A 14260-nucleotide genomic window follows, 5' to 3' on the forward strand; every position below is an offset into this window, starting at 1 on the left:
GAAGGGTTTGGAGTCCTACACAAACGGCAGATCCTGCTACGAGCACACGTACTTTTTCTCCCTAAGCATTCAATGAAGTTTTGCCCTCTGTGAATAAGGGGTGGGGGGGGTGATCGATAAATATCTTTATTTTTCCTGTATTTTCACTTTTGCAATTTGTCCTGAACATGAGGGCAAGGCCATGAGTGGCTCCAGATGGGAAGAGGACAAAGAGCGGAAGTGGACCAGTGAAGATTTAGCATCCTCAAAAGAAGATCATCGATCGCCTATTAATATAGATGTAACAATGGTGGCTGTTAGTGGCATTCATCCTCCCCCCCCCCCCCCCCAGAACCGACTTCTGTGCACTCTCCACCATCCCTCCTGTCTGCACGGCTACTATAGGACCTTTCTGATTCATGCATTCTCCTTAGGAGTCTTTCACAACTACATTTCCCCCACCAAATGGGACTGATCTAGGGATGGGCACCTGACCCAAACTAAGACAATAAGTGCCTTGACAGGTAGCTTTGAATTTGTGACTGAATTTGTGGAACCCAGAAGATATGTAACTGAAGTGCCGTTGGCAGACCTGTCTCTTGCATGTAGAGGAGGAAGCCAGTCTGCACTGAAAGAAATGAAGCCAACCCAAATGAGGAAAGATGGTCAGACAGAGAGTTCCAGGAGGGTTTGAGCTTCTGGTTCAAGTGCTTCCTGAGACTCAACTGCATTACGGCCTTCTTGTGACTTCCCATATCTGACCAAGTTTAAGACACCATCGGTTAAGAGATGCACCACCTTGTTCGCATGTATTTTATGTAAATACACTTGCAATCAAACCATAATGTGCTATCAAGTGTTAGACTCATCTTATTTCAGAGATATTTTTAAAAATTGTAATGCAAATTTTAGAATCAATGAAATAGTTATTCAACTCTTCCTTGGAGTCTAAGCAAATTCAAGTTGGCTTGCTTGAGTTACAATCACAACTAATATATTATGGACTTACATAAGTGAGTGTAAGGCGAAGATAAGTTCTGACCCGGGAACATGAAAAGGATATGGAAGTAAGTATTTCTTAAGGGAAAACTTATTTCATGCAAGCGTCATAAAGAGCATAAATTACCCTGGAAGTAATTGCGATCGCCAGTGTCTTCGATGTCCTCATCTGCTCCTCCCGTGTTACTTAGAAGCACCGTAGTGACCCATCTTGAGGTGAAGAATGACTTACAGTAACAACACTTTCAAGCAAGTCAATGAAGGTGTTTTCCTATAATTATTATTCATAGATACAATTTTGAATATTGGTTAATATACGTGAGCATCTTCTCAAGGTAAAAGTTAGAAAGTCCTCAGAACGATCCTCCTAATAGAATTAAATTGTTTTGTAACAACTAGTGATGAATGAGTGATTCAAACTGAAGAAAGCTTTGAAACTCCACAAATAAGCAAACTCTTCTTTGGTAACAAAACAATTTGGAAACTCAGATTTACCTTCGTCAGTGCAGGTAAAAAAGGTCCTCTCTGAAGGCTGGGGAAATTTACAAACTATTAAAGATGGTTGCCCCGCCAAAAGGAATTTCTGGAGCTAAAAGAGAATTCATTCTTACAGATCCAACTGTCCCGTAGCCCACTTTTACTTTAAATTTGGCTTGTGGTGTTGCTGCAGCCGTAGTGTGAGCTGTGAACTTGCACAGTGTGCCAGATGGCAGTGGGGAACCCATTAGGTATGCATCACACATCCCGATCAAAACTGAAAGAAATTATGCTCAGATTGAGGAGAGACACTCGAGAGTAAGGCAATGATTAGAATTTTCTGTATTTTTACAGAAGATTTCACATAATCATTGTCCATAAATAAACTCATTCTTATGATCCTGCAGACCCAAATCTGGGATAATTTCCAGAGGAGCTCCTCTCGTGGTTTGGGTCAGAACGTGCACGTCCTCGTGATATTCATTAGAGAACGCCATAGAACTGATGCCCTTTCAAGGTTATCTCGAAGAGTCTGAGACTCAGAGTGGAGGCTAACGCATTAAATGTTGTGCCTTTCAGAGGAGGGCTGTTCTTTGATAGGTACTGGAGAGGAAATAGAGGAATTCAGTTACAAAGGAAGCTTATTAGAATCTTTGAGAGAACAGGCTTGATGAAAATAAATGGGAAATGCAGTGCACAAATACTGCTGATAGGAAAAGTCTAAGTAGTATTTTGAAAGGGGCTGAGGGACCCAAAGCGTATAAAATAACATTATCAGATTGTAAAGTTTATCATCTCTGAAATAAGATCTAAGATTGTGTTTGTCGCTGAACAAAATCATGAGATTGTACCATAATCATACATTCCCAGTTATCTGCGGAGTAGAAGACATTTATATTAGGGCTTGTTCTGATGTACTCTCGGGAGAAAAGATCTTCCTTTTTGTTGCTTAAGGAGAGACCATCACTGTCAATACGTCCATGGAAGCCAGTCCCAGCTCTGCCTTGAGTTGCCTTTTTGGCAAGGAGTAAACAAATACGTTTTTCTAGTTCTCGGTTTCCCCATCTATAAAATAAGGGGAAGGGGGGAAATGCTCGTCTGTCCCCACCCACTGGGATGCTGTGAAAACAAATGTCAGAAAGAGACATTTCAAAGGGGGAAATCTCTGTCTCAGATGAAGGGAAGAAAAACAATTCTTTTCTGCCCTATCTCCAAATTTTCTGAGAATGCTAGACTAAATAGTGTGAGTCTAACAGTCTTTGGAGTCCAGAATCATCTCTGAGGGGAACCTGGAGGGCTGCAGACAAGCGGCTGCAATAGCAGAAGCACGGAAAATAGTGTTGGTGCCTAAGGTGAACGTGGCCCTCCAGTTGTGAGGGATAGGGGGTGTGTAGACTCCCTGTTCGTGTGAAGCATGCAGTCTAGTGCCCAAGGGAGCCCTGGAACTGCGCTTTCCAAACCTGTGTCTGCATCAGGATCACCTAGGAAGCTTCCCCCAAAACACCCAGATCTGCCTCTCCCCAGGTCTAGTGAATTAAAGCCTCTGGAATGGAGACGGTAGACTGGTAGAGGTGATTGGAAGACATCGCTGGGCTTCCCATTTGAACTTGATTCAAGGGTGGCTCTGCCATTATTTATGTTCAGCAAGATGTTGCTTGAACAGAGAATTCAACTTCTAAAGCAAAACAAAACAAAGCAAAACAAAAAAACCCTTTGATTTAAAAAACCATAGGTCTGATGTGTTTCCTCAGAAGCAGGAAATTATTTCCAGAGTTTCTTTCGTCCATTCAACAAATATTTATTGCACGCCCGTTGTGGCCCTAGGGTCTCATAACAGTCTACACCCATTTCCAACGTGGGGGGAAAGGAGTCCAGCCCCCACCCCGTCCCTACTTCAGATGCCCATGGCGAGCCCAGCTTGTTACCTGTGCTTCTGACCAACCAGCTTATATATACATTGGAAGTTCCAATGACACCCTCCTCGGGTCTTATTAATTTGTTAGAGTACCTGACAAATTCAAGGAAACATTTTACTTACTAGAATACTGGTTTATTATAAAAGGGTGTAACTCAGGAACAGCCAAACAGAAGAGATACTTAGGGGAAGGTGTGGGGAAAGGGCACAGAGCGTGCATGCCATTTCCAGACCCAGAATTCTCCCCACATCACATCTCCATGGGCTCACCAACCCGGAAGCTCTTTGGTTTTCTATGAATGCTTCACTACTTAGTCATAACCGATGAAATCATTGGCCATTGGTGACTGATTCAACCTCCAACCCTTCTCCCCACCCCAAGGTCAGGGGGTGAGACTGAATAGGAGCTCTGCACCAGAAATGGGGACGAAGACCAAATATATATTTCTCATTATAAAGAAAAGGACAAAGTCCCAGTTCTTCTGAAGCTATCATCAACATAAACTGAATACCCAGGCCCGCAGGTTGTGTTTTTCTAGGTTTTATTCTTTAACTGAACCAGATGTTCTTCTCATAATTCTACACATTCTTTCTTACTCCACCCCCTTTCCACCACCCTTTCTTCCCTCCAGAAAGTCATTTCTATTTATTTGCAAACACAGATTTTAACGTCTGCTCATCTGAAGTATATTAGTCTCTGCATATCTCTGCCATTGGTTCTGAACCAGGCAGTGCAAAAAGCAAGTACGTCTGCATAACATGTGCTTGTTCCCTGGCTTTATTTCCTTCTGTTTTATATTCGATATGACAGGTCAGAAATATGTCTCAGAGCAGGATGTTTATATGTACATACCTTAAGTAGATATGATTTGATGGGCGATGTGGACGTAATCAATCAATCGACAAATATTTACGGAGACATTCCTGAATGTATAAAACAATGTCCTCATTCCCAAGAAGCATATCGAGCTTCCTGTGAGGGGCAACTCTGAAATTATAACAGAGACCTACCCTCTCCCTGCAGTCATCTGAAAAAAGAAGGAAGGATTTTAAAGGTGAAGGGCAAATTATCTCCTCTTGTAGCCCAAAGCCAAAATGATGACTGCCGCATAGTGAATAGTTCGACATTAGTGTGTGTGTGTGTGTGTGTGTGTGTGTGTGTGTGTGTGTGTGTGTTGCAAGAACAGAACTAGTGGGTTCCTAGAGGGGATAAACTCTTCACTGCTCCTGGTGGATATCTCACCAGCTTTGGGCAGGATGAAAGTGGTTAGCTCTAGATAAAATCAATAAAAGGGAAGGCCGTCCTCTGTCCTTTTCACCTTTGTTTTCCCTGCTCCCTCTCAGCTGGGCTTTCTCATTAGCACTGACTCCCATCTTCCTGCTCCCAGAACACTGTTACTCAAGGCCCCACTGTGCATCCTCCCTCCTTACCAGGATATGAAGGTAGTATTTGTACCCACCCCCACCTCCACTCATCTATAGGGTGGTTCTACTTGCTCCTTGGTGGATGGACCTTTATTCCTACTTGTTCCAGAGCATCACTCCTAAAGCTGGCTAGCCCAAGGGAGAAGATGACCTTCCTATAGAGAGGAGGACCACTGTCCAAGTAAGAATGTGGTCCAGGTAAGAATGCTGTCCGTCTAAGGATATTATCCACATAAGGAACATTGTCCACATAACAAGTCTACTGGTTTCCCCAACAACATTCCAAGCTCTTATTATTGTGCTTTCTTTACCACCAAATTTAGCCTCTCCAATCCAGATTCTTTGACATTGCTGGTAAATTTTAGCAGATCAAGTAAATGATTCCATGCAAACCAGCCAATGGGACAAGACTCACAGAGAATTTAAACACTCATCTTTTGTCTTTCTCAGGTGTCTGAATTATTACAGTCTCTAAAGACAATCTCCCCTCCTTTGTTCTCTAGCCCTAAGAAATGACTCTAAGGGGAGGAATTTTAGGTTAGGGTAGTAAGGATAGGAGATATATTAAAATTAGAAGGACCTTCACCTCATACTATTACATATAGGTCATCCCCAGCACAAAACTAGCTCAATGAAAAAAATTCAGCCACCTTCTTGCAGGTTTCTTCTGCAAGGAAGGAAAAAAATGCTTCAAGCAGCATTCATGTTTTATAAATTTTCTACCAGAGTTTAAGTTGGAAAGGTTCTCATACAACAATAATGTGTAACTATTTCTCTGTATGTTTCCAACAAAATAACTTCAGAGTTAAAAAAAATTTATAATAGAATCTTGAGGGATATAACTTCAGGGATTAAATATTGACTATTTGCTCTTAAACCAAGGACATATTGTTTTTCTTTGACCTCTTAAATCCTCATTGAGTAACCAAAAGATAAAAATCGTAGTATTTCTGGCATTTCAGAAAAGCTTCTGTTTTGCTTTGAGCAACTTAAGATATAAACAGAAAATGTCATCCTGACCAAAAGCCTATGATCATTTTTTTATGAAGAAGTTGTTAGCAAAGGCATATACCTCTGGTATGTAGATTTTACCTGGTATATTGGTGTCCTGGGACTGCTGTATCTTCATGGCTACAGAAACAGAAATTTATTGTCTCACAGATGCTAAAGGTCTGGGATCAAGGTATTGTTGGGACTGTGGTCTTTCTTAAAACAGTAGGGAAATCTTTCCTTATCTCTTCTAGCTTCTGGTAGTTTCTTGGCAATCTTTGGCATTTCTTGGCTTGTAGCTACATAGTCCAATCTCTGCTTTCATCGTCAGATGACATTTTCCCTGTGTCTCTGTGTTTTCATATGACCGTCTTCTTACATGACCACCAGTCATATTGAATTAAGGGCCCACTCTACTCCTGTATGACCTCATTTAACTTAATTAATTATATCTGCAATGACCCTATTTTCTTTTTTTTTTTATTTTTTTTTCAACGTTTATTTATTTTTGGGACAGAGAGAGACAGAGCATGAACGGGGGAGGGGCAGAGAGAGAGGGAGACACAGAATCGGAAACAGGCTCCAGGCTCTGAGCCATCAGCCCAGAGCCCGACGCGGGGCTCGAACTCACGGACTGCGAGATCGTGACCTGGCTGAAGTCGGACACTTAACTGACTGCGCCACCCAGGCGCCCCTGCAATGACCCTATTTTCAAATGGAGTCACATTCTGATGTGGTAGGGATTAGAATTTTGATGTTTCTTTTTTAGGGGGACACAATTTAACCCACAACACTTGGAATCTGTAATTTTGTTTGAGAATGACTTGGAAACCCGGTATTGTTTTCTGGGGAAACTGGCTACTTTGAAAGTGGTCCACCTTCAGAGCTGTGTGGATAGGCCACTGGGCTCCCCTTTAGAGTGGCATGGGTTGCAGAAGGATCCTTGAATCAAGAGTGTGAACATCTGAGTCAGAAACTCAGCTTTGCCATCTAGCACGTATGAAAGCAAGGTCAACTTTAGGCAATACTAAATGAAGGAAAAGATGGCCCTATGAGTTTCCAAGTATTAAAAGCAAAGACTTAACTAAAAAAGGCTTGCTGGACAGGCCTGAGTCACAGTGCCACCCCTCGAGTGGGGGTAAAGGGGCTCAGCTTCAACTAAATCACAAGGTTCCTGGCAGCAGGAAAAACAGCAGATGCTTTCTGTATATCTATACGTGAGTGTCACACACATATAAACCCACATACATCATTTATCCAGCAGACATTTACTGAGCAAGTACAGCGTGCTAAGTACCGAGAGACAAGGTTGACTAAAGAAAAATATCTGCTCTGAAGACGTCCACAGTTTCATGGAAGAGAAAAAAAAAACCAATAAGAAAGCAATAGATTACCATCATAATTCACATGCTGTGGAAAAGAGGAGACATCTACATCTGCCTGGGTAGCCTGGTCTAATTCACTATGATATCTTACTCAGATCAGAGGTTGGCCAACTTATCCTGTGAAGGGCCAGATACATATGTTCAGCTTCATGGGTTCAACTGTGTTGCAATGACTCAACTCTGCCCTTGTAGCCCGAAAGCAGCCATAGACGATATGTAAACCAATGGGCTTGACTATGCTCTCATAAAACTTTATTAACAAAAACCAAGCTTTGAATTTGATTTACTTTTTCATGTGTCGTGGGAGACACTCTTCTTTGGATGTTTCTTCAACCATTCAAAAGTGTAAAAAGGATAAAAATCATTCTTAGATCACAGGGTGTATAAAAACAGACCATGGGCCAGATTTGACCTGGAACATGGTGCGCTGACCTAGATTATTGCCATAGTCCCGGCCCCTCCAACACATTCCTCATTCTGCGGCCAGGAGTCCTTCTTAGACCAGATCTTATCACGTCATACATTGTCTCAATGACTTCTCGTTGCCTTTAGGATAAATTCCAAACGTCTCCATACTGGTTTATAAGGTACTCCACAATCCCCTGCTGAACCACTTTCATTTTTTTCAAGAGGCCATGCATTCATGTTCCCTGCTCCCATGCTATATTACCTGAGCAATTCCTATTCATTCCTCTATTTCCTCCTCCAGGAAGCCTTCCCTAAATTCTCGCTAAGCCCAGGTGAGGTGTCCTTCTGCAGTGCTTTAAGAGCCTCAGGTATTGCCTCACATCACGGCACTTATTATGTATGATTATTAAATATAGCTATCACTATGTCATTATTATTATTCCCTACTTGCGAGTCTCTGTCTTAAGCTTGATGAAGACAACCTCTAAGTTTATCTGCTTCTCACTTACAGCCGCAGTTTCTAAATTGGAGTCTGACACAAAGTACATGCTCAGTAAACACTCTCCGGATGAATGAAAAATATTGCAGGGGGCGGGGGATGTGATCTGAGGAATCTACACGGAGGAGGTGTTCCCTGAGCTGAGCCTTAAAAGATGAGTAACTGTAGAATTTTGACAGACAGTGATGGGCATTTTCAAGCAGAGTAACAGCTGTAGCAGTAATGGAAGTGGGAGAGACCATCTGAGGAACTTCAGGCAGTTTGGTATGGCTGGAGTCTTGTTGCCTGTTGGAAAACGATGGGAAGTGAGACGGGAGAGAGAACCTGAGAAACTGTAGGCTAAGATCAGGAATTCAGTCTTAACTCCTCAGGTCATGGGGAGTCTCAAAAAGACAAAGTTTGTCAGATTGACGTTTTAGCAACTTCACTTAGATCTCATTGCCCAGTAGATAGTCTAGATCCAATTAAAGTGTCTGAGAGAAAGTAGACAAGATCATTTTGGCAGCAGACCTGGCTGGAGTTTGATGCCAATTTCACATTACGAAATAAATTCAGATTCTGCAGCAACAGTTCACAAAAGAAATAAAGACACGCAAATCAAGGATATGTTCGTGAAAACACAGGGGAAGTTTCATACTTGAAACTCAGGAAAAATGGCCAAGTCGGAAATACAGAATTAGAAAAAGTCACAGCCTCTAAGTATATGTCATCTGGTTCACTAGCCCACATGTGCCTTTTTTTTTTTTTTTAACATTTATTTATTTTTGAGAGACAGAGAGAGACAGAGTGCAAGCAGGGGCGGGCAGAGAGACAGGGAGACCCAGAATCTGAAGCAGGCTCCAGGCTCTGAGCAAGCCGTCAGCCCAGAGCCTGACGCGGGGCTTGAACTCACGAACCATGAGATCATGACCAGAGCACAAGTCGGATGCTTAACTGACTGAGCCACCCTGGCGTCCCCACATGTGCCTATTTAAATTTGAATTTAAATTTACTAAATGGATGAAGGGGGTCAGAAGGTAAACATTTCCAGGTATAAAATAAATAAGCCATGGGGATGTAATCTACGGCATGGTGACAATGGTTAATAGCACTGTGCTGCAAAAAATAGATCAATCTTAAAAATTCAACTTAATATATTTTCTAAATTTACATGCTAGTTAGCATATAGTGCAACAATGATTTCAGGAGTAGATTCCTTAATGCCCCTTTCCTGTTTAGCCCATCCCCTGCCCCACTCCCTCCAGTAACCCTCTGTTTGTTCTCCATACTTAAGAGTCTCTTATGTTTTGTCCTCCTCCGTTTTTATATTATTTTTGCTTCCCTTCCCTTATGTTCATCTGTTCTGTGTCTTAAAGTCCTCATATGAGTGAAGTCATATGATTTTTGTCTTTCTCTGGCTAATTTCACTTAGCATAATACCCTCCAGTTCCATCCACGTAGTTGCAAATGGCAAGATTTCATTCTTTTTGATTGCCGAGTGATACTCCATTGTATATATACACTACATCTTCTTTATCCATTCATCCACCGATGGACATTTGGGCTCTTTCCATACTTTGGCTATTGTTGATAGTGCTGCTACAAACATGGGGGTGCATATGCCCCTTCAAAACAGCACACCTGTATCCCTTGGATAAATGTCTAGTAGTGCAATTCTGGGGTCATAGGGTAGTTCTATTTTTAATTTTTTGAGGAACCTCCATACTATTTTCCAGAGTGGCTGCACCAGTTTGCATTCCCACCAACAATGCAAAAGAGATCCTCTTTCTCTGAATCCTCAACATCTGCTGTTGCCTGAGTTGTTAATGTTAGTCATTCTGACAGGTGTCAGGTGGTATCTCATTGTGGTTTTGATTTGTATTTATGTGATGCTGAGTAATGCTAAGCATTTTTTCATGTGCCGGTTGGCCATCTGGATGTCTTCCTTGGAGAAGTGTCTATTCATGTCTTTTGCCCATTTCTTCACTGGATTATTTGTTTTCCGGATGTTGAGTTTGATAAGCTCTTTGTAGATTTTGGATACTAACCCTTTATCTGATATGTCATTTGCAAATATCTTCTCCTATTACATTGGTTGCCTTTTAGTTTTGCTGACTGTTTCCTTCACTGTGCAGAAGCTTTTTATTTTGATGAGGTCCCAGTAGTTCATTTTTGCTTTTGTTTCCCTTGCCTCCGGAGACATGTTGAGTAAGAGGTTGCAGCAGCCAAGGTCAAAGAGTTTTTTGCCTGCTTTCTCCTCCAGTATTTTGATGGCTTCCTGTCTTACATTTAGGTCTTTCATCCATTTTGAGTTTATTTTTGTGTCTGGTGTAAGAAAGTGGTCCAGGTTCATTCTTCTGCATGTTGCTGTCCAGTTTTCCCAGCACCACTTGCTGAAGAGACTGTCTTTATTCCATTGGATATTCTTTCCTGCTTTGTCAAAGATAGTTGGTCAAATGTTTGTGGGTCCATTTCTGGGATCTCTATTCTGTTCCATTGATCTAAGTGTCTGTTTTTATGCCAGTACCATACTGTCTTGATGATTACAGCTTTGTAATACAGCTTGAAGTCCGGGATTGTGATGCCTCCTGCTTTGGTTTTCTTTTTCAAGATTGCTTGGCTATTCGGCGTCTTTTATGGTTCCATACAAATTTTAGGATTGTTTGCTCTAGCTCTGTGAGCAATGCTGGTGTTATTTTGATAGGGATTGCATTGAATATGTATATTGCTTTGGGTAGTGTTCACATTTTAACAATATTTGTTCTTCCTATCCAGGAGCATGGAATATTTTTCCTTTTTTTGTGTCTTCTTCAATTTCTTTCATAAGCTTTCTATAGTTTTCAGTATATAGACTTTTCACCTCTTTGGTTAAAAATTCAATTTATTAATCATACTAAGCTACATTTCCTACAATCATTAGCCACATGTAGCTAATGGCTACTGTATCTGACAGTACAGAATTATAGAACATTCCCATTATTGCAGAAGGTTCTATTGAACAACACCATCTAGACTGTGTTGAAATTACAGTTAAAGTCAAGACTGTCCAGGAAGTTCCTCAAAAAGTTAACCATAGAACAGCCCTAGTACCTAGAAATTCCACTACTGGTTATGTACCCCAAAGAACTGAAATCATGGACTTGAACAGATATGTGTAGGCTAACATCACAGCAACATTATTTACCATATCTAAGAGGTAGAAGTAACCCCGGAATCCATCAATAGACGAATGGATGAACAAAATGTGGTATATACATTCAATGGAATATCATTCATCCATGAAAAGGAACAAAACTTTGATATCTCTTACAACACGGATGGACTTCGAAACATGTGAAGGGAAATAAACAAGACACAGGACAAACACTGCATATACTACTTGTACGTGGTACCTAGATTAGTCAAATTCGCAAAGACCAAAAGTAGCATGGTGACTACCAGGGACTGAGGGAAGGAGGAGGGGGATGGGGATGATTATTTAATGGGTACAGAGTTTCTGTTGGGGATAATTAAAGACTTTCAGGTATATATAGTCATAATGATGACACAACATCGTATGTGTTTGATGCCACTGAATTGTCCACTTACAAGTGGTTAAAATAATAAACACTGTGTTATATCTATTTTACTATAATAATTATTTTAAAAGTATCATCCAGGGAGAATGTATAGAACAGGAGGAGGAGAAAGCTGAAAAGAGATTTTTAAGAGAATAAGTAAGAAAATGAAACCATCGAAGAGTCCCACAAAGTCAGGAGGGTCGAATGGGAAACCAGAGGGAATGCTGTCCAGGAAACCAAGGCGGAAAAGAAAAAGCAATTTTCTACCCACGCACCCATTTGTGATGTGCTACAAACAACATTCCCTATCTAAAGCCCCACAAGAAAGAGGTACAACCAGACTACCACGTATGGAGAGGCAGCTTGTGTTCCTCTGCTTCCTCCTGTTCTAGATCTCACGGGAGTCACTGCCTAAGTAAAATTAAGTATCTTGACTCCACTTCTCCCTCTCAGCTCATGTTTTCAAGTTCTAGCTGATAACCTGGAAAGAAAACAGCTCATAACTTTCCTTACCCTTAACGCTTACAGAAATGTGTGCTTGCATGGCATTGTTTTCATGACAATCCAATGTGGTGGACTCAAAATAAATTTGATTAAAAGGAAAGGTAAGAGGGGGGCACAGGGCGCCCGGGTGGCTCAGTCAGTTGAGCGTCCAACTCTTGATTTTGGCTCAGGTCATGATCCCAGGGTCGTGGGATCAATCCCTGTGTCGGGCTCTACGCTGAGCATGGAGCCTAAGATTCTCTCTCTCCCTCTGCCCCTCTCCCCTGCTTGCTCTCTCTCTCTCTTTTTCCTCAAGTAACAATAATAAAAAAAGGGCGGCGGGGAAGTAAGGGTGTTTACCCAGAGAATACAAAAAAAACCCACCTAATTCAAAGGGACACATACAGGGGTGCCTGGGTGGCTCAGTCGGTTAAGCATCCGACTTCGGCTCAGGTCATGATCTCACAGTTCGTGAGTTCGAGCCCCATGTCAGGCTCTGTGCTGACAGCTCAGAGCCTGGAGCCTGCTTCACATTCTGTGTCTCCCTCTGTCTCTGCCCCTTTCCTGCTCATGCTGTGTCTCTCCCTGTCTCAAAAATAAACATTAAAAAAAAAAAAAAGGGACACATACACTTTTATGTTTACCACAGTATTATTTACAACAGCCAAACTATAGAAGCAGTCCAAGTGTCCATCAGTAGATGAACGGATAAAGAAGGGGTGTTATTACACACAATGGAATATTAGTCAGCCATAAAAAATGAAATCTTGCCTTTTGCAACAACACGGATGGAACTAGACAGTATTATGCTAAGCAAAATAAATCAGTGAAAGAAAGACAAATACCACGTGATTTCACTCATACGTGGAATTGAAGAAACAAAGGAGCGAAAGTGCAAAAAAGTGAAAGCGAGAGACAAACAAGAAACAGACTGTTAACGATACAGAACAAACTGACGGTTACCAGAAGGGAGGAGATGGGGGGGGGGATGGGCGAGGTAGGTGATGGGGATGGTTGCGTTACCGTATTGTACGCCTGAAACTCCTATAACGCTACGTGTTAACCCAGCAAAATTAAAATTAAACCCTAGAAAAAAAGGAAAGGTAAACCTGAAGATGGTGATGCAGCAGCATTACTCTTCAATCTCTCTTTACCCTCGCATGAAAACAGAAAGGACACCTAGATAGGAAAACCAGAAACCCACGAGCGATGTCGATGACAAAATTTGGTGACGGAGCAACCCCGTGAGTCTCAAAATACAAACGAGTGGGAACAAACCACCAACAGCCGTTAGGAGCTGCGTGGCACCAGCACCTGCGTCTGAGAGAGAAGGAGAGAACAGAGTAGTGCCTGAGGCCCCAAACCAGGAGAAGCCCCCAAAGAGCCAGGAGACCTTCACGGGGCTGCGGGCGGGGTGACATGGGAATGGCAGCTACCCCCCAGGAGCAGCTGAGAGCAAGAACGTTGGTAGGAAGGTCCGGAGGGACCGGAGCCGGCTGGCCTCCCCCTCTCAGGGCTGACCCTCAGGGCTCCCCTCTGAAGATAGGAGACCCCGAGCTGGGGGTGCTGGGATCAGATCAAAACCGACCAGGACAGGGACAAGGCAGAAGAAGGAAAGGGAAGCTCTAGGCTAGGGATGGAGGAAATCTCGGGAAGTGAGCCGCCATCGTCACGACAACCATCGAAGACGAGCTCTGTGAAGAGGGACAAGCGTATCTGAACCCTTCTCATTCTTCAAGACGGAGAAAGCGATTTTCACGTACAGAAAAGCATTGAGGACAAATACCGCGGGAGTAAAAGAAAATAAGGAGCGCGGATGATCGCCAAGATCACAGAACAAGGGACAAAAATGACATCGTGTGCCTCGGGTTTGCCAGAGGAATCAAACCTGAGTCTGGCCCGTACTGCGGATCCAGCTGCAAATCTGCAGGAAATGCAGGAGACAGAGGAACACGGCTAACGGCACCAGGAGTGTGCATTCTGCCAAATTCAGGTCCTGACGTCTAACGGCCCAAACTCTTTGAAAGAGTTCCTGGAGCTGCTGTACAACAAATGACCACACGCTAGGTGGCTTAAAACAACAGGAATCTATTCTCTCCTAGTCCTGGAGCCCAGAAAGCTAAAATCAAGATGCCAGCAGGGCTGTTTCCTTCTGAAAGTT

Source organism: Lynx rufus, unplaced genomic scaffold (assembly GCF_022079265.1).
Source record: "Lynx rufus isolate CCGP_SWC_20201006 ecotype Redwood Valley unplaced genomic scaffold, mLynRuf1.p SCAF_6, whole genome shotgun sequence".
NCBI classification, from domain to species: Eukaryota; Metazoa; Chordata; class Mammalia; order Carnivora; family Felidae; genus Lynx; species Lynx rufus.